The sequence below is a fragment of the Sapajus apella genome, unplaced genomic scaffold, assembly GCF_009761245.1.
Source record: "Sapajus apella isolate SASKATOON/1434 unplaced genomic scaffold, GSC_monkey_1.0 scaffold21, whole genome shotgun sequence".
NCBI lineage: Eukaryota > Metazoa > Chordata > Mammalia > Primates > Cebidae > Sapajus > Sapajus apella.
The window spans coordinates 21,313,482-21,332,892 of record NW_022436961.1 but is presented as its reverse complement, the minus strand read 5'-3'; the positions used below and the strand labels follow the sequence as shown (position 1 = coordinate 21,332,892).

The following is a 19,411-nucleotide window of genomic DNA, read 5'->3' as shown; positions in this document are numbered from 1 at the left end:
TATTATGGAAGAATATGAAATTTTTAGTCACATTACTAGGAATTTAGGTCAAAATGTGTTGTTTTTTTTGTAATTAAAACTTCATGGATTTTACTTTTGGTTTTCACTATGTATTCATAATTATTGTTTTACCACATGACCTAACATAGCATTCTGCAATGAACTCAGGTTTACAGAATCATAACTTGGGAGATAAATCTTGTTCTATCAGCAGCATGCTAGGGGAACGTGGGTTAGTAGTTGACTATGTATTACGTATAATGCACGGGAATTAGTTTTTAAAATATTAGCACCATTTGTATTGCTTCCATTCACTGTAGAGTCATATGATACCATTTCAAGTTAGGGAGTCAAAAGTTAAGTCTTTAATATTTGCATATATATCTGTGTGTGTGTGTGTGTGTGTGTGTGTCTGTGTGTGTGTGTAACAGCTTATGTGTTTGTATGTATATACATGATGAGACTCATTTAAAGACAGCATGTAGGGCTGGGCGCAGTGGCTCAAGCCTGTAATCCCAGCACTTTGGGAGGCCGAGGCGGGTGGATCACGAGGTCAAGAGATCGAGACCATCCTGGTCAACATGGCGAAACCCCGTCTCTACCTAAAATACAAAAAATTAGCTGGGCATGGTGGTGCGTGCCTGTAATCCCAGCTACTCAGGAGGCTGAGGCAGGAGAATTGCCTGAACCCAGGAGGCGGAGGTTGCAGTGAGCCGAGATCGCGCCATTGCACTCCAGCCTGGGTAATATGAGTGAAACTATGTCTAAAAAAAAAAAAAAAAAAGACAGCATGTAATTTCAAGGAAAACTGATTATTAAGAATTCATGGTCTACTATTGAAAGTGATTATTCTTGTTTGGGCTTACTTCTCATTAACAAAAGTGAGTTTTATAGAAAAAAAAAATTGTCAATGATATAGTCAGAATCTTGCTGAAATGCAAAAAGGACATCCTGACATTTGCAGAATATGCAGTCTAGAGAAAATAAATTTTAAAAAAAGCATCATTATATTCACTCTGGGAGAGAGAATACACTGAAGATTCTTTTATGAAGTTATTTTACAAAACAAATGCATATACTCTTGAGGACCTGTTTTGTAAATCTAAGTTTTTTTGAATTTATTACAGCAGGTTTTATTTATTCATTTATGGGTAGTCGGAGTTTGATGGAAGAAAGCTCTAATCTTGTGTGTTATCCAAGAGTGGAGGGTGGGAGTTTTCCCAGCAACTGGCTTCTTCTGTGGTCGTCTTGAGAAATTAGCAGACCATCTTATTCAGAAGCCTGTATTTCAGAGTCTGATAAATTTTGGTGTGAATTACAGCTTTTTCATGTAGTAACTGGTTCACTGACCAAGTTAACCTCTAGCCCTCAGTTTTTTCTTTTGCAAGAGTGAGCAATTATTGAGCCTCATGTAACCTTCAGGGTGACACTGTGAAATGTTTGAAAACACTGAACATAATAAAGCAAGTTGTTCTTCAGTTGACACTTGATGCTGTAGCTTTTAAAGCCCCAATTTTCTTTTTGCTGTTGTTGTTTCTTTCTTTGTCTCTCTTGTTCATATGTATATACATATACTACATTTTTATACTTTATCAAGAATTAGGAGAAGACACTATAGTGGTTATCATATAATTAACTTTCTGTCTTCACCTATAAAATGAAAGAATTGGATGAAATGACCACAAGTATTTTTCGAGTTATAATATTCTATAAATTTCTTATTTTTACTAATACCAATGTTTCCTCCTGTGGAAGAAGTACTGCACTATCAAGCAGATATAAAACAAAGGGCTTAGGGGTCAACTAAGTATTGGAATAAATACTAGCTCAAACAAAATTAAACAGATTTCTCTGTTACCAGCCTGTTCAATCGATGTACATCTTGGATTTCTGCAGGAAAAATTTGAATTTAAAAATCTGATGTACATCTTGAATTTCTGTAGGAGATAAAGGGCCAGTACCCCAATTTATTAAATCACTGAGTCTTTTTTTAGTCTTAAAGTGCCTTTTAACATCTACTAAAACTGGTGGGGGTTTTTTAGAACACACTTCACAGAACACTGACATATATTAATGTATGTGATCCTTTAGAAAAGGAACTAACTGGCTGGGCATGGTAGCTTATGCCTGTAATCCCAACACTTTGAGAGGCTGAGGCAGGTGGATCACTTGAGGTCAGGAGTTTGAGACCAGCCTGGCCAACATGGTGAATCCCATCTCTGACAAAAATTAGCTGGGCATGGTGGCACAGGCTTGTAATCCCAGCTACTCAGGAGGCTGAGGCAGAAGAATTGCTTGAACCCAGGAAGCAGAGGTTGCAGTGAGCCGAGATCACACCACTGCACTCTAGCCTGGGTGACAGAATGAGACTTGGTCTCAAAAAAACAACAAAAAAAAGGTTTTTCCTTGACAAATGCATATGTACATGGATATAATTATTTATAACACTGTGTTCTCCCAGTTCTCCCATACCTCTCTAACTACACTTTCTCTGACCCATTTTCTTCGTTATTATCCGTCAGTGTTAGATACACAGTTATAATTGTCTTCTTCCTATGTAGTTTCCTCCTCAGCAATCTAAATTCACTCTTAAAACTTGTTCTTCCATTTCTGTAAAAATTCTTCATATATATATGTGTGTATATATATATATATATATATATATATATATATATGGCTGACCTCTTTCCCAAGTTTCAATTCAATGTTTGCATTTTCCTGCAAGATGTTTCTGCTGGTGCTAAGCACTCATCGTCTGTCTCCAGATTTTGTCATGTGTGCTCCATTTCTATTAATGACACCAGCATTTCCAGCTTACCTGGATTTTAGCCTTTACATCATCTTTGACACCCTCCCACGTCACCACTTCCAACCTCCGCAAAAATGGCTCCAAACAGCATCTTTCCTCTTCATTGCTGCCCGTTTTTTTTTTTTCCAGGCACTGTTTGCCTCCTTAGCAAGGGCTACCATCTCTAGACTTTCCTGAACTTGAACCTCTGTGACACTCCCTGTGCTGTAAAGCTTTAATTAGGTCCTTCACATTCTGCCAATAATTGATTTTGTTCTCCATTCTTGTCTACACATAGCCCCTATTTCAACTAGGCTCCACTAGGTTCAGCCAGCTGTGCTAGTCCCATGGCTGCCTCCCTTTCTGCCAGTGTTCATGAAGTCACCTCTGCTAGGAACATGTGTCCCATAATCTTTTTATGTTCAAAGCCTACCATCTTTACACCCCAGCTCCTATTCCATCTGTTTTTTTGAATTCTTTCCTGATCTCGCCAAACCAGAAGTATGATCTCAGCCTTAAGCTTCCATTTCACTTTATCTGATAACACCAGCAGTTTCTGCACCCCATTATGGTTATTCGTAGTAATGTACCATTAGATTGTAAGCCCTTTTAGGAAATGATACGTGTCTGGATTTGTCCCTTTATCTCTTCCTTTGCTAATCATAGTGTTTATATATAATGAAGACTCCATAAAAGGCTATAGAAAAAATGTTAATGGTAATGCAAGGAACCACATTTCTTAAAAGATAAGCCTACAAGTGTGTAGTTTAGAAAATAGTTATAGGAAAGATGGTGATCCTGCAAAATTTGTAGGATAATGCATACAGGACTTGCGCAGGAGGCATCTTGAAGTAGACATAAGGACCTTATAGGAAATCACAATAGATTTATTGAATGTTTATAACTGTTATAAACCTTACCGGTTTTTATGTCATTGGTTTTCTGACTGGATTCAATGTAACCTTAGATTACAGGGAGATGTCTTGGGGCCTTGCCTGGGGATGTGAGTGAGGAGAAAGAGGAATATCAATGGGGACCCAGTTCGGCATCCCATAAGCATCATGTCTAGTTCAACTGATCAAAATAGCTCTACTTTTGTCTTCTTTGAATGTATGTTTAGGGTTCCATTTAATATTTTTAAGGTATATGTTCTTAAAATTTTTTTTGAAAGGTACGTATGTAGTCCAATGTTCTTACATTGTATGTGAGGAAAATTAAATCAAAAAGTGTTCATCAATAGGTCCAGAGTCCAGTATAGTAGAAAGGCCAGGATTTTCCCCAGCTGTTATGGCTTTCTATGGCAGCACCATGCTACCTGGCATCTCTGCAGCCCCAGAGTCATGAAGTCTTTGAAGAGCAGGGATTAAGACTGAATATTTCTATGCCAAACGTTGATACAGTGCACATTATGAGAATTTTATATCAATTTGCTAGTCTCATTAAATGCTCATAGAATTACTAGAGTTTTTCCTTTAAGTAAGTAAGTAGCAAGGATCATTTATTCATTCATCTATTCCATAATCTCTAAGCAGCTGCTTCTGTGCCTGGCCAAGTGCTGTGCCCTAGATACAAATATGAATACGACACAGATCTTTACCTAATGAGAATATATCATGAGATTTAGGGGAGTGGGAGGACTGTACAAAGATGAAAATACAAAAATCGTAATGAAGAGTACGGCAAGCCAAATTGACTTGTGGAAGGTCTCAGCTACCTCATACAGGACTGTGACCATTGGTCTTCCCTAGTTCCCTTGCTCAATTGTTTATTTTTTATGAAGCATCCATTTGCTGAACTATTTGCACCATGTAGCTTGCTGATAATTTGTGGAGAACAAAGTATACAAGACATTAAAGCATTTTTCTTGGCTTCAGAAAATTTCTAGTCTAAGTGATAAACAAAATGAGTAATTACTTTTTCCAATTGGGATGGCATAGGATGAGGTTAGTTGAGGTGAATATGGGAGTTTATATCTTACGCTGGAATTGTTTAAAATGTAGCTGCATTAGGATCTTCAGAAAATATAACAATTAACACAGATAGGACAATTTTAAAAGTTCAGTATTGTCCAATAGGAAAAGTAATGTTCTTCTCTTCCATCCTTTTGACTTTCATGTTTATTACTGCTTTGTACAACAGTATTTACAAATTGTAAGAAATCTCCCTGTTTTAGTCTGTTCTCACACTGCTATAAAGCAATACCTAAGACTGGGTAATTCATAAAGAAAAGAGGTTTAATTGGCTCACAGACTGCAGGCTATGCAGGAAGTATGATGCTAACATCTGCTTGGCTTCTGGAGAAGCCTCAGGAAACTTTCAATCATGGCAGAAGCTAAAGGGGGAGTCAGCACTTCACATGGCCAGAGCTGGGTGGGGTGGGGTTGCAACACACTTTCAAACAACCAGAGCTCACAATAACTTACTCACTACCATGAGAACAGCACCAAAGGGGAAAATCTGCCCCCATGATCCAGTCACCTACTGCCAGATCCCACCTCCAACAGTGGGGATTACAGTTCAACTTTATATTTGTGTGGGAACAGAGATTCAAACCATATTATCCCATCCCTCTCCCTCCCAAATCTCATGTCCTTCTCACATTGCAAAATGCAATCATGCCTTCCCAACAGTCCCTCAAAGTCTTAACTCACTCCAGCATTAACTCAGAGTCTTACCTGAGAGAAGGCTAGTTCCTTATGCCTATGAGTCTGTAAAATTAAAAACAAATTCGTTACTCCCAGGATATAATGGGAGTATGGACATTGGCTAAATATTCCCATTCTAAGAAGAAGAAAGCAGTCAAAAGAAAGGGACTACAGGTCCTGTGCAAGTCCAGAACCCCAGCAGGGCAGTCATTAAATCTTAACACTATAATAATTTGCTTTGACTCCATTTGTTAAATTCAGGGCACAGTGGTATGAGGAGTGGGTTCCCATGGCCTTGAGCAGCTCTGCCCCTGTGGCTTTTCCAGAGTTCAGCCCCTGCAGTTGCTCTCATGGGCTGGTGTTGAGTACCTATGGTTTTTCCAGGTGCAGGGTGCAAACTTCTGAGTGCTCTACCATTCTGGGATTTGGAGGACAGTGGCCTTCTTCTCACAGCTCCACTAAGCAGTGACCCAGTGGGGACTCTTTGTGGGGGCTCCAACCCTGCATTTCCCTTCTGTACTGCCCTAGTAGAGGTTCTCCATGAGATTTCTACCCCACAACAGGTGTCTGTCTGGACATCCAGGCTTTTCCATACATTCTCTGAAATCTAGGCAGAGGCTCCCAAGCCTTAACTCTTGCACTCTGCATACCCACAGGCTTAACACTACGTGGAAGCCACCAAGGCTTATGGCTTACACCCTCTGGAGTGGTGGGTTGCACTGTATCTTAGCCCTTTTAACCACAGCCGTGGCTAGAGTGGCTAGGATGCAGGGAGTAGCGTAGGGCAGTGAAACTGTCTTGGGACTGGTCCATGAAACCATTCTTCTCTCCTAGGCCTTTGGGCCTGTGATGGGAGGGGCTGCTGGGAAGGTCTCTGAAATGCCTTTGAGGGGTTTTCCCTGTTTTCTTGCCATGAGCACTTGCCTGCCTTTTAGTTATGCAGATTTCTTCAACCTGGTAGAAATTTTCACATGGCCAGGCTGCAAATTTTCCACACTTTTAGATAAGTTCCGTTTTATGTCATTTATTTGCTTGTACCTATGAACATAGGTTGTTAGAAGCAGCCACGTCACTCCTTGAATGCTGTGCTGCTTAGCAATTTCTTCTGCTGAATACCCTAAATCATCACTCTCAAGTTCAAAGTTCCACAGGTCCCTAGGTCAGGGATGCAGTGCCTCCAGGGTCTTTGCTAACACATAACGAAAGTAACCTTTGCTTTAGTTCCCAATAAGTTCCTCATTTCCATCTGATACCTCCTCAACCTGGTCTTCATTGTCCATATCATTATGAGCATTTTGGTCACAACAATTTAACAAATCTCTAGGAAGTTTCAAACTTTCCCTCATCTTCCTGTCATCTTGTGGGCCATTCACATTCTTCCAACCTCTGCCCATTACCCAGTTCCCAAAGTTGCTTCCACATTTTCAGGTATTGTTATAGCAGTGTTCCACTTCTTGGTACCAATTTTTCTGAATTCATTTCTTCTGGCACTGTCATAAAGGAATACCTGAGACTGGGTAATTTATTTAAAAAGAGATTTAATTGGTTAATGGTTCTGCAGGCTATACAGGAAGCATAGTGCTGGCATCTGCTTAGCTTCTAGGGAGGCCTCAGGAAACTTACAATCATGGCAGAAGACAAAGGGGGAGCTGGCACTTCACATAGCCAGAGCAAGAGGAAGAGAAAGAGAGAGGGCAGGTGCTCAACACTTTTAAACAACCAGATCTCATGATAACTCATTCACTCAGAATCATGAGAATAGCACCAAAGAGGGTAATGCCATTATGATCCAATCACCTCCCACCAGGTCCCACCTCCAACATTGGGGATTACAATTTGACACGAGATCTAAGCAGGGACACAGATCCAAACCATATCACTCCCCTATCCTAGTTTAAAAAATATATATTCATGTATTCCCTCATTTTGATAAGGTCAGCAAAAACAAAAACAAAAACAAAAACAAAAAAACAGTTTTAAATAACAAACTGCTGGGTTCCCCTGTACTCATATTCCCTTAGTGTTTTAGATACAGCAGCATCAGCCTTACTTGTCATTTAGCACATTTGTTCTTTTTAACTCTGGATAAGCATTTTACAACTTTGCATCGTGGCATACTATTTGCTGCAGGTTCATATTGCCCTACAACTCATTTTATAACAAGAACATTTTAAAGCATTTGCCATATTTTCTAATAAGTGAAACTATTTCCTGTTTGCCCTCATGTATTAAATTGTTCTGGTTAGGTGGGTAGGGTGGTAGCACATTGATAAGTTTCTGTCTAGTCATGTGTTATGATATGATAAAATGTGGTTTTAAATACCAACAGTTCGTAGTTTGGCTTATCATTTCCTTGTTGTGAATTTAAATCATGACTGGTCTTTTCAGGAAATCAGTGCTGTCTCTTTGTTGGCTGATTTGCTGAAATTAGGAAGTAGAGAAAACTTTCCAAAGATTTCCTCCCACTTCTTTGCCGTTATGTTTAACACTGCCTATGAATGTGTGACTGTGTGCATGTACATCTCTGTGTGTATTCTTGGGGGATGATAGAGGCAATGGGATTACTATTACCTGTTCTTTTCTGTGGGCACCTTAATTCTTCATTCAGTCCAAGGGCCTAAATCTGAAATTGATAACTGCTTATAAAGTATCTTTGCTTTGTGAACTCTCAAGAAAACTCTTTTTCCAAGAAAAGAATCCTTCTAGAGCTCTTTTACTTTCATTATTTGATTTCCTTTTTATATTTTACTTAACTCAGCATTGATTCTCATTTCATTTTAGGTAATAATACATATTAATTAAAATGTAATCTTAGTTGTTTTTCTATGGGAGATGGTAATCTCATAAGGACAAATAGTTTTACTTTCACCCAAGAGTTTTTCTATTAATTTAGGCTGATAAATTTAATAGACTATGTTGCCTTTCATTTAAGTTTTTCATCTTTTTCTTTTGTAATTCTTCATTTTGTTCATTTGCCAACATTAGAATCAGCCATGAAGAAAAGTTGAAATTCCTTGTGTGTACTTTTTAGAATTGAACTTACATCCTAATGAGTACTTCCTAATTTTAAAGTATTTTCTACCTTGACATAAAATTATTCAATTTCCTGAAAAGAAGACAACTCGTAATTTCCTTTCTTGCAATGAGTTACTGTGTTAAATAACTACATATCCTTAATCCCTAGTGAATCTAGATATATAAAATTGTTAATCAGAAGAGTGTTTCTTCACAGCAGTGTAGATACATGAAGGAAAACTTTCTTGCTCAAACAAGTTATTTGGGATTTTTATTTTAAACTTCAAAATAGCCATCTGTAGGTTGGCAATCATTACTAACAAGAAAAATAAGGCAAGGCAAAGTTGCTCTTGTGCCTCATGAAATACTAGAATAACATTTCCAGAGTCATCACTATCTGTTGGACTATACTCACATTTCTAACATGGCAGATACTACATTATACTGTATTCTTGGTAAAACAATAAGCTGGGCAATGGTATAGATACAACAGATATTTTAAATATATAACCAAAAATTTCATTTGAGTGTGTGCAGAGAGAGGTAGAGGGGTTGGCATTTAGGGTCATAGCTAGAGACTCACCATGGAAAAATTAATGAAATTATTTGCATGAGATATTTGACTAAAAAGAAGGGAATAATGCATTAATTTATTGTTGGGAGAAACAAAAAGAAGGAATAAAACCCAGTTCTCCATTTGAGGTGCTCATACAATTGCATGTCTTTGCTAGATACACATTACACCTCATTGAAATACTAGAATGAGATTTAATGTTCTCATTACTATCTGTTTCACTGTACTCACATTCCTTATATGGCAGATACTGCATCATGCTTAACTCTTGGTAAAATAATAATGCTAATGTTAATACTGGCATAACAAACTTAGAAGACAATCTATATGAAGAATAACTAAGGTTAAATCTATATATAGTGGTTATGTAAAGGATATTATTGGTTATGTAAAGGATATTATTTGTTCTATTTATATTGAGTGAAAACACATTGACTCTAAGAAAAGAAACAGAGAAATGCCATAGTTATGAAAAATTGACCATTAACTTTGAAGGAAATATTGAACTAAAAAATTGAGATCACTTAAAATTTTGTTAGCTATTGATTAAGTATTCTACAATAAGTATTTTTAATTAAAAAATTGTTAGCTAAAAGTGATATTGAACGTGGATCATTCTTCTAGATTTTGGTATTTAATGGAAAAAGATTTTCAGTGGTTATAATTAGGGAAGACTCTTGCTATGGTTTCAGTGTGTCCCCAGAGTTCATATGCTGGAAACTTAATTCCCAATGCAACAGTGTTAGGAGGTAGCACCTAATAAGAGACTGTTGGGTCATAAGGGATAAGGATTCTGCCCTAACGAGTGGATTAATGTTATCATGGGAATAGGTTAGTTATCATGAGAGTGGTTTTGTTATAAAAGCAAGTATGATCCCCAACTTGTTCTCTTGCACTTTCTGGATAATGTTTAAATACCTGAGACTGGGTAATTTATAAATTACCCAGAATGCTAGAAAAGGCCTACATTGCTGCAAATGGAGCATTGCAGGCAGTTCAATGAGGGCTCAGGAGAAGACAAGATATTTAAAACCATCTGGAATTTAAGGACCATCAGGAGAAGGGCAACAAAGCACAAGAGAGCAAGTGGGGGGGTCAAAGAAGACCCCAGCAAGAAGGCCTTAACCAGATGCAGGCCGCTTGCTTGACTTTAAACTTCCAGCCACCAAAACTGTAAGAAATTAATCTCTGTTCATTTTAAATTACACGGTTTGTGGAATTCTGTTATAGCAACCCAAAACAGACCATGACAGAAAATTGGTACCAAGAACTAGGGCTGTTGCTATAACAATAAGCTGAAAATGAAGAAGGGGACTTGGAATTGGATAATGCATACAGGCTAGAACAGTTGTGAAGTGAATGCTAGAAAAAGCCTAGATTGTTGCAAATGGAGCATTGCAGGCAATTTGGTGAGGGCTCAGGAGAAGACAAGAAATTTAAGGACCATTTGAAACTCCTTAGACATTACTTAAATAATCATGGTTACCCTGTTAGTAAAAACATGGACAGTAAAGTCCATTTTGAAAAGGCCTCAGGTAGAAATAAAGAACAAGTTATTTGAAATGAGAGTCAAGGCAGTCCTTGCTATAAAGTCACAGAGAACTTGGCTGAATTGTATTCTTGCCCAAGGGCTTTATGGAAGACAGAATTTATGAGCAAGAAGCTAAGATACCTAGTGTGATAAATTTAAAGCAAAATATTGATGGAGCTAAGTGGCTACTTTAACCACATACAGTAAGATATGAGAGGAATGACTTAAAGATAGAATAATAAAGGAGAAGCAGAATAAAGATTTTGAAAATGTTCAGCCTGGCCTTACAGAGAACGATAAAGCATGTTTGGGAAAGCAAGCCACAGTTTTGGCCAACAGCCACTTGCAAAGGGTATTAATATGGATACAAGAGGTCAAGACAATGGGAGAATTACCCCCAAATACATTTCAGAGATCTTTGAGGCTGCCCATCCCATCACAGTCCCAGAGGTCTAGGAGGGGAGAATGGTTTCAGGGAATGGGCCCAGGTTGCTCTCCACCAGAGTCCCCTCGGTTCTCTGCTCCCCACATTGTGGCACAGCATTATTCAACCACCCCAGCCATGGTGTGAGGAAGCCTAAGTACAGCTCAGCCCACTGTTCCAGAAAATACAAGCCATAAGCCTTAGCGGCACCCATGTGCCAATTCTGTAGGCACATAAAATGTCAGAGAGGTAGAGGAATGGCTTTCTTTACCTAGATTTCAAAAGATGCATGGGATATTCCATGAGAGCTGCTGGGTGGTCTGAGCCCAACAAAACCATAGGGTTGAGGCTGCCTGAGGCCTTAGGGGCCCAACTCCAATTCCAGTGTTTCCAGGATTTGGGACATAAAAGGAAATTATTCTCCAGCGTTAAGTCTTAATGTTGCTGTTTCTATTTGGTTTTAGAGTTGGGACTCATTACTTCTTTCCTCTTGCCTGTTTCTCCCTTTTAGAATGGGAACATCTATGTATGTCTCTCCATACTATTTGAAGTAGATAAATTGTTTTGATTTCACAGGCCCACAGCTGGTGGAGAATTTGCCTCAGGATGAATCATGCCTCGAATTGACCTATATATGATTTAGGTGACAGTTTGGACTTCGGACTTCCAAGTTAGTGCTAGAAGGAGTTAAGACTGGGGTTACTGGAATGAAATGAATGTGATCTGGAGGCCAGAGGCAGAATGCTATGGTTTGAATGTGTCTCCCAACAGTTAGGCAAGGCTTCATAAGAGGTGATTAGTTCATGAGGGCTATGAATGCATTAATGTTGTTATTGCAGCAGTGGGTTTCTTATAAAAGCAGGTTTGCCGTCCTTTTGCTCTCTCACACTTTCTTGCCCTCGCACCTTCCGAAATGGGATGATGCAGCAAGGGAGTCCCTCATCAGATTCAGGACCCTCAACTCTAGACTTGTGAGTCTCCAGAACTGTAAGAAATAAGTCTCTGTTCATTATAAATTCCAGCCAGTGGAATTCTGTTTTAGCAACACAAAATGGACTAGGACAGCTCTCTCATATAGCTCTGTGAAATGTAATTCCAGGACCTGAATCATATCTCATACTTAACATTTAATCTGAGCTCACACTTAACATTTAAGTACTTGTTTTCTCAGCAGTCTCAAGTAAGCTGAACTCAGGTGTGTAGGAAACTGGAAAGATTTGCCACCCAGTTCTTAGCTTTGAAAGGGCACATTTAAAAAAAAATAATAGATTGTTTGCTTCATGTCTAAGTGGCATCTTTCTTAATGATGAGATTGAGATGGATAGTTAGAAATTTTAAGGATTTTATTGTGAAAACAGTTTTAATGTTCCCAAATATGATGAGAGTGATGTACTTTACAAATATTGTTATCTTTGTTTCACATTATCTTCAACTTCAGAATATTCAGAGCAGACAGGTTGGTGAGCAGATGGAATGTGATTATGTTAGTAGCCTACTTGTCCTAAAGCATTTTTAGAATCACTGAGGAGCAAAGAATTATGGAGGCTGGGATATAAAGAAAGCATTTTTCTTAGTATGCTAAGGATAGAGAATTTTATATCCTCTATATCAGTTGCTAAGTGTTTGATGTTTGGTGAAGAATGATACAAGATGAAATACAATAAATATAGTTTCTAAATGATTTTTAATATGTATTCAAAGAACATTTTAAACAATAGTTGTTTGGGTTTCATTGAGCATTTATATACTTGTACATTATAAAATATACATATGTAAAGGTGAGAAAAGTTTAGCCAGATCAATAATACTGGAGAAAGTTATTTTCAGTTGCCCATTAAAAATCTTACAAAAGATCTTTTGGAAATACTTAACATCTGGTTTGACCCCAGTGTATTTTCAGAAACTTTTTTTTAACCATTGGTTAAGTTTCTCTTAGTTTGGAAAGAATACTACAATCATTGTACATATGGTCAGATCCTTTATTTAGAAAGCCAAGTTACTAGCCTACATCTTTCTCATATCTGGCAGCATTTTTCTTGATATTAAAAGGCTAGTGATGAAGCCGAACATTTTTAATAAAAGCAAAGTCCCTTTTTTACACTTAGGATTCCTGTGTCAAAATAAGGTATTTTTAGAGTATAGAATGTAATTCTTATTTTCAGCAGATATTTAAAATTTAGCTGCATGTTTTTTTTTAGTTTTGGTAAGTGACAAAGATCCATTTTAAACTCATCTTGCCTCATGGTATAATATGATATGGTATAATAGAAACCCCATGATAACTCAGCACATTTTTTTAATAAGTTCATTCTTCACTTTATTTTCCGACAATCATCTGATCACAGTACTGAGGTGAGAGCCAACTTAGTGTTCTGCCCCTGCATTCAACCATCACCTTTATTTTTTAAACTACTTTATTGAGGTGCAATTTTTGTACCATAAAATTCACCCACTTAAGTGTACCACTTTTATGGTATACCATTGTTTGTAACTTTGCACAGTTTTGTAACAACCACAATGGGTCATTGCTCCATTTCTATTACCCAACAAGGATTTCTTGCATTTATAATTTAGCATATTTGATATTAACTCTTCCCTCTTTTCCGACCTCGTACCACTTTATACACAACTCTGTGTAGACAAACAGTATTTTATAAAAAATATATTACCCAATATTTTGTGTATCTGTTTCCCCTCCTGGATGATGAATCTCTTGAGGGGTGTTAATCATCATGATATCAGCACTGCCTAGCACACACTGCCTGGCAACTTAGAACTCCTTCCCATCACCTCCTGTGAGGTCAGGAAATTAAGTTACAGTGATCACGGTAATTATTTCCAGTTCAAGGTGAAGTTTGGTACCTGATTTATACCCACTTCCCTTCTGTAATGTTCTGGCTAGAGGAGTATATACACAGAGCAAAGTGCTGAGTGAAATGAAGTCAAGCCTCAGCTCTGTAATGCAAAGTGCAAAGCACCCTCAGAAAGTTAAATTGGAGAATGTGATTGGGACTTCACTGACCACCAAACCTGCTGACCCTACCAGCCTAATCCTATTACAGGCTGTGAAATCAAAACTAAAGGAACAGAGGTGAGTTCTGCCTCACTGGGTTTGCCACACAGTAAGGCAAAAGAGATAGTGTGTTGCCTGATGCTAAAGAAGTTGTGGGGGCAAGTGTAGAGTTCCCCTTTTGAGACACTCAAAGGTGAGTCAGTATGGCTACTTAGTTCTGCTTCCTACATGGAAAGGAAAGAATAGGGGTTTCTTCTGCTGTATTACCTCTAGTCTTAATGTATAAGTTCATTCTCATGCTGCTCTAAAGAACTGCCCAAGACTCGGGAATTGTAAAGGAAAGAAGTTTAATTGATTCACAATTCTGCATGGGTGGTAAGGCCTCAGGAAACTGAGAATTATGGCGGAAGGGGAAGCTAACATGTCCTTCTTCGCATGGTGGCAGAAAGGAGAAGAATGAGAGCTGAGTGAAGGGGAATTGCCTTATAAAACCATCAGATCTCATGAGAACTTACTATCAAAAGAATAGCATGGGGAAAACTGCCACCATGATTCAACTACCTCTCACCAGCCCCTCCCATGACACATGGGGATTATGGAACTGCAATTCAAGATAAGATTGGGGTAGGACACAGCCAAACCTTATCACTTAACAATGTGTGGAGTTTTGTTATTGTGGAGGGTTTGCATTTTAAACTTGTGATACCTGCTCTATATCAGAAAGGGGAGGCTTTTTTGCAGCATTTAGCCTAAACTTAACAGCATCAGTTTCCATTTAGGGTCAATGCTATGGAGACATACAGGGTCTCCTGATCTTTCTTGTGGTTGTGTATTTATCAACAGAGTTCTACAATCATGGAATTCTAGAACTAGAATGCATTCAAGACCACAGTCTGCTTCCAAGAGCTGTTTTGTTTTTGTTTTTAAAGTGAATGGGGATTCCAGAGACCTTTCTATTCATCCTGGGCTCCCACTTCCTGGACAGGATTTGCATGGCTTGTATTTACTGACTTAGAGCAGGCTTTAAATTTTGCATATGAGGAGGCTGACACCTAGAGAGATGCTGCAGCTTATTCAGGATCACAGTGAAGAACAAGTACTCAGACATGGTTGTCCCAGTTTTTCTTCTCTAGGGCACATTCCCATCTGCAAAAGTGATAAAATTAATCTGAAGCTGTGGTGAGATAGCATCTAAGTATATTCGTTTCCTATGGCTTTCATAACAAAATGCCACAAATTGGCTTAAGAAACAGATTTATCATCTCGTGGTTCTTGATCACTGAAATCAAGGTGAAAATAAGGTTGGTGCCTACTGAAGGCTGTGAGGGGGAGTCTCCTTCATGCCTCTCCCCTTGGTTGTGATAGCTTCCGGGTCTTCCTGTATATGTGTGTGTCTTTGTATCCAGGTTTCTCTCTTTAATAAGGACATCAGTAATATTGGATTAGGGCCCACTCTGATGACCTCATTATAACTTGATCATCTTATTTCCAAACCAGGTCATTAATAAGTACTGGGAGTTAGTACTTTAATTTCTCTTGTGGGGACTGAATTAAACCAGTGACACTAAGATTAGAGCAATGAAAGGGAAATGGGCACAGTGGTAGACTAGGACGCTCCGGGCCCTTGTTTTCTCAGGGAAACTCAATAAACAAGTAAGACTGGCTGAAATAACTTCAAATGTGCTCTGACAATCAAAGATCTACAGCAACCAGACAAACTCACAATCAAGAAAAAGCCACATTCAAAACAGTGGGAAATTTCAAAGCAATTTTACTTTCCCTTACCCAGCTCCCTTCACAGCATGCTATAGCATAGTCCTAAGGAAGCAGCCCAATTACTTATTCCTTCCCTTGGGATGCAAGGAAGAGAGTGGAACATGATTACAATATTCTGACCTGTCTGTGGGTGGCCCACATGACTGGTCTCTGTTTTGCCTGAAGCAGGGATCCAAGAGGTCATGGTGGCATAGTTTGGATCTCATACTGGCACAAGCCACAGAAGGCAGTGGTAGATGCCATGGCACCTGATGCTGTACTTTTCCCATTGTGTGTTCTTGGCACTTTTCCCCAAAATCCAGTTGACCTTAGCTACTTGGATTTTTTCCTGCGCTTTCTGTTTTTATACCAGTATCATGCTGTTTTGATTAGAATAGCTTTATATTTTGCAGTCAAGAAATGATGCTCCAGCTTTGTTTTTTTGCTCAAGATTGCTTTGGCTATTTGGAGTCTTTTCCGGTTTCCTAGAAATTTTAGTATTTTTTTTTCTATCCTTGTAAAAAATGACATTGGAATTTGGTTAGTAGGTATATTTTAATAATATTAATTCTTTCAGTTCATGAACATGGGATATTTTTTCCATTTATTTGTGTCTTTTTGAATTTCTTTTTTCAATGTTCTATGGGTTTTAGGGTACACATCTTCACCTCCTTGCTTGAATTTATTCCTACTTGTTTTTTTTTAATGCTTTTGTAAATGGGATTTTCTTAATTTTTTTTACTGGTGTATAAAAATGCTACTAATTTTGCATGTTGATTTTATAATCTAAAAGTTTACTGACTTTAGCAGTTCTAACAGTTGTCAGGGAGGGGTACTTTTTACGGTTTTCTATATATAAGATTATGTCAGCATCACAGACGGTTTTACTTCCATTTTTTTCTTACCTAATTGCCCTGTCTAGAACTTGCAAAACTATGTTGAACAAAAGTGGTGAGAGTGGTCATTCTTGTCTTGTTCTTGATCTTAAAGGAAAGGCATTCCACCTTTGGCTATTGAGTATGATGTTACCTGTGGCCTGTAACAGTACTGAATCTTTTTTTTTTTTTTTTTTTTTTTTGATATGGAGTCTCACTCTGTCACCCAGGTTGGAGTGCAGTGGCATGATGTCAGCTCACTGCAACCTCCACCTCCCAGGTTCAAGCAGTTCACTGCCTCAGCCTCCCAAGTAGCTGAGATTACAGACATCCGCCACCACGACCAGCTAATTTTTGTATTTTTGGAAGAGACAGCGTTTCACCGTCTTGGCCAGGCTGGTCTTGAACTCCTGACCTCATGAACCACCCGCCTCAGGCTCCCAAAGTGCTGGGATTAAAGGTGTGAGCCATTGCGCCTGGCCCAATACTGAACCTTAATGGCGATAATAGAATAATTGATTTGAAGAATAGAAATATTTCTTCTGGATTGATTCTGCTCTGTGAAAAGACCTATCAGTTTTTATATTTTTATTATGATATTGGTTGTAGCTACAAATAGTTTTTCATTGTAAAAATAAAATACAGAAACTAGAAACAACTTGATATCTTTCAGAAGATGAATAGATAAACAAACTGGCATGACCATAAAATGAAATGGTACTCTACAATAGTAGGGAACAGACTATTGATTCACATTACAATATGGATGAATCTTAAATGTATTTTGCCAAATGAAAGAAACCATTTTATATGCCGTTCTGGAAACGGAAGAACTATAGGAATGGAAGACAGTTGCCAGGAATTGATGGGAGAGAGGAGTTGACCAAAAATAGTGTGAGAGAATTTGGGGGTTGATAAGACTGCTCCGTTTGGCATTGTAGTGGGTACATGACTCTATGCATTATCTAAATCCTTAAATCTGAACATCGCAAGAAATACATTTTCTTTTCTTTTCTTTTCTTTTTTTTTTTTTTTTTTTTTTTTTGAGACGGAGTTTTACTCTTGTTACCCAGGCTGGAGTGCAATGGTGCAATCTCAGCTCACCTCAACCTCCACCTCCTGGGTTCAAGCAATTCTCCTGCCTCAGCCTCCCGAGTAGCTGGGACTACAGGCACGTGCCACCAGGCCCAGCTAATTTTTTTTGTATTTTTAGTTGAGACAGGGTTTCTCTGTTTTGACCAGGATTATCTCCGATCTCTTGACCTCATGATCCACCCACCTCAGCCTCCCAAAGTGCTGGGATTATAGGCATGAGCCACCGCACCCAGCCTAAGAAATGCATTTTCAAAAATGCTTATTTTTTTTAAGAAAAGCAGCCAGGATATGATAAACACAAAGTAGAATTCAGACTATAACAAAGGAATGTGTTTTCCACCTGACCATTGAGATGAGAGTGAGAAAAATAAGAGCTGACTAACCCATAACTTTGGAAAACAGTTTAAGACAAAAGAAATATACACAAACACAGTACTCTAGTAGATAAATTCCTTTCTCACATGGGTATAGGCTAGGAATTTTGGAACTCTTTTATATGTTCACTAGGGTTGAAAAAATAAATATATTTATCATGATCATGAGAGCCAGGTTTCTCACTGTTGAAGAAGTGCAGATAAGCAAGTGGGTGAAGGCTGAAATGAACCTTGTGCTGGTTCAGGTTTGGTGGTGTTAATAAGAATTAATTGGGAAGGATGGATTGATGGATGGATACACAAATATAGTTATGTGTATACACATGAATATACTTGTATATACAGTTATACATCACTCCATAAAAGTGATATGTTCTGAGAAGTGCATCATCAGGTGATTTCATCGTTGTGTAAACATTATGTGTTCTTACACAAACCTATACAGTATAGCCTACAATGCACTTAAGCTATATGGTATAGCCTATTGCTCCTAGGCTATAATCCTGTATAGCTTGTTACTGTGCCAAATACTGTAGGCAGTTGTAACACAACGGCATTTGTATATCTAAACAGAAAACCAACAGTAAGAAAAAAAATACTAACAAATATGGCATTAAAGATTTTTTTTTAATGGTATACCTGTTTAGGGCACTTTACCATGAATGGAGCTTGCAGAACTGGAAGTTGCTCTGGATGAGTCAGTGAGTGAGTGAGTGGTGAATGAATTTGAAAGCCTAGGACATTACTACACACTACTGTAGACTTTATAAACACTGTACACTTAGGCTACACTAAATTTACTTTTTAAAAAGCTTTTCTTTAATTATAAATTAATTTCAACATACTGTAACTTTTTTACTTCATAGACTTGTTAAGTTTTTAACTTTTTTGTAGTAACAGCTTAACACACATTGTACAGCTATACAGAAACATTTTCTTTATATCTTCATTTTATGTTTTTCTATTTTTGAAATTTTGCCTTTTTTACTTTTAAAAACTTTTTTTGTTAAAAATTAGAACACATTGGATTTTATAGGCTAAGAGTTTAAATAGTTAGAACACAAATGCACACACTAGAGTAGGCCTACACAAGGTCAGGATCATCAATATCACTGTCTTTCACCTCATATATTGTCCCACTGGAATGTTTTCAGGAACAATAACATGTATGAAGCTGTCTTCTCCTATTATAACAAAGCCTTTTTATTTTATTTTATTTTACTTTAAGTTCTGGGATACATGTGCAGAACATGCAGGTTTGTTACATAGGTATACATGTGCCACAGTGGTTTGCTGCACCTATCAACCTGTCATCTAACTTT

At 38.0% G+C, this 19,411-nt stretch overlaps 1 protein-coding gene across 5 annotated transcripts in view; it reads left to right on the top strand.

Moving 5' to 3' along the window:
- PSD3 (pleckstrin and Sec7 domain containing 3) overlaps positions 1-19,411 on the top strand; it is a 526,477-nt gene that overhangs the window by 409,721 nt on the left and 97,345 nt on the right. The window lies entirely within an intron of this gene.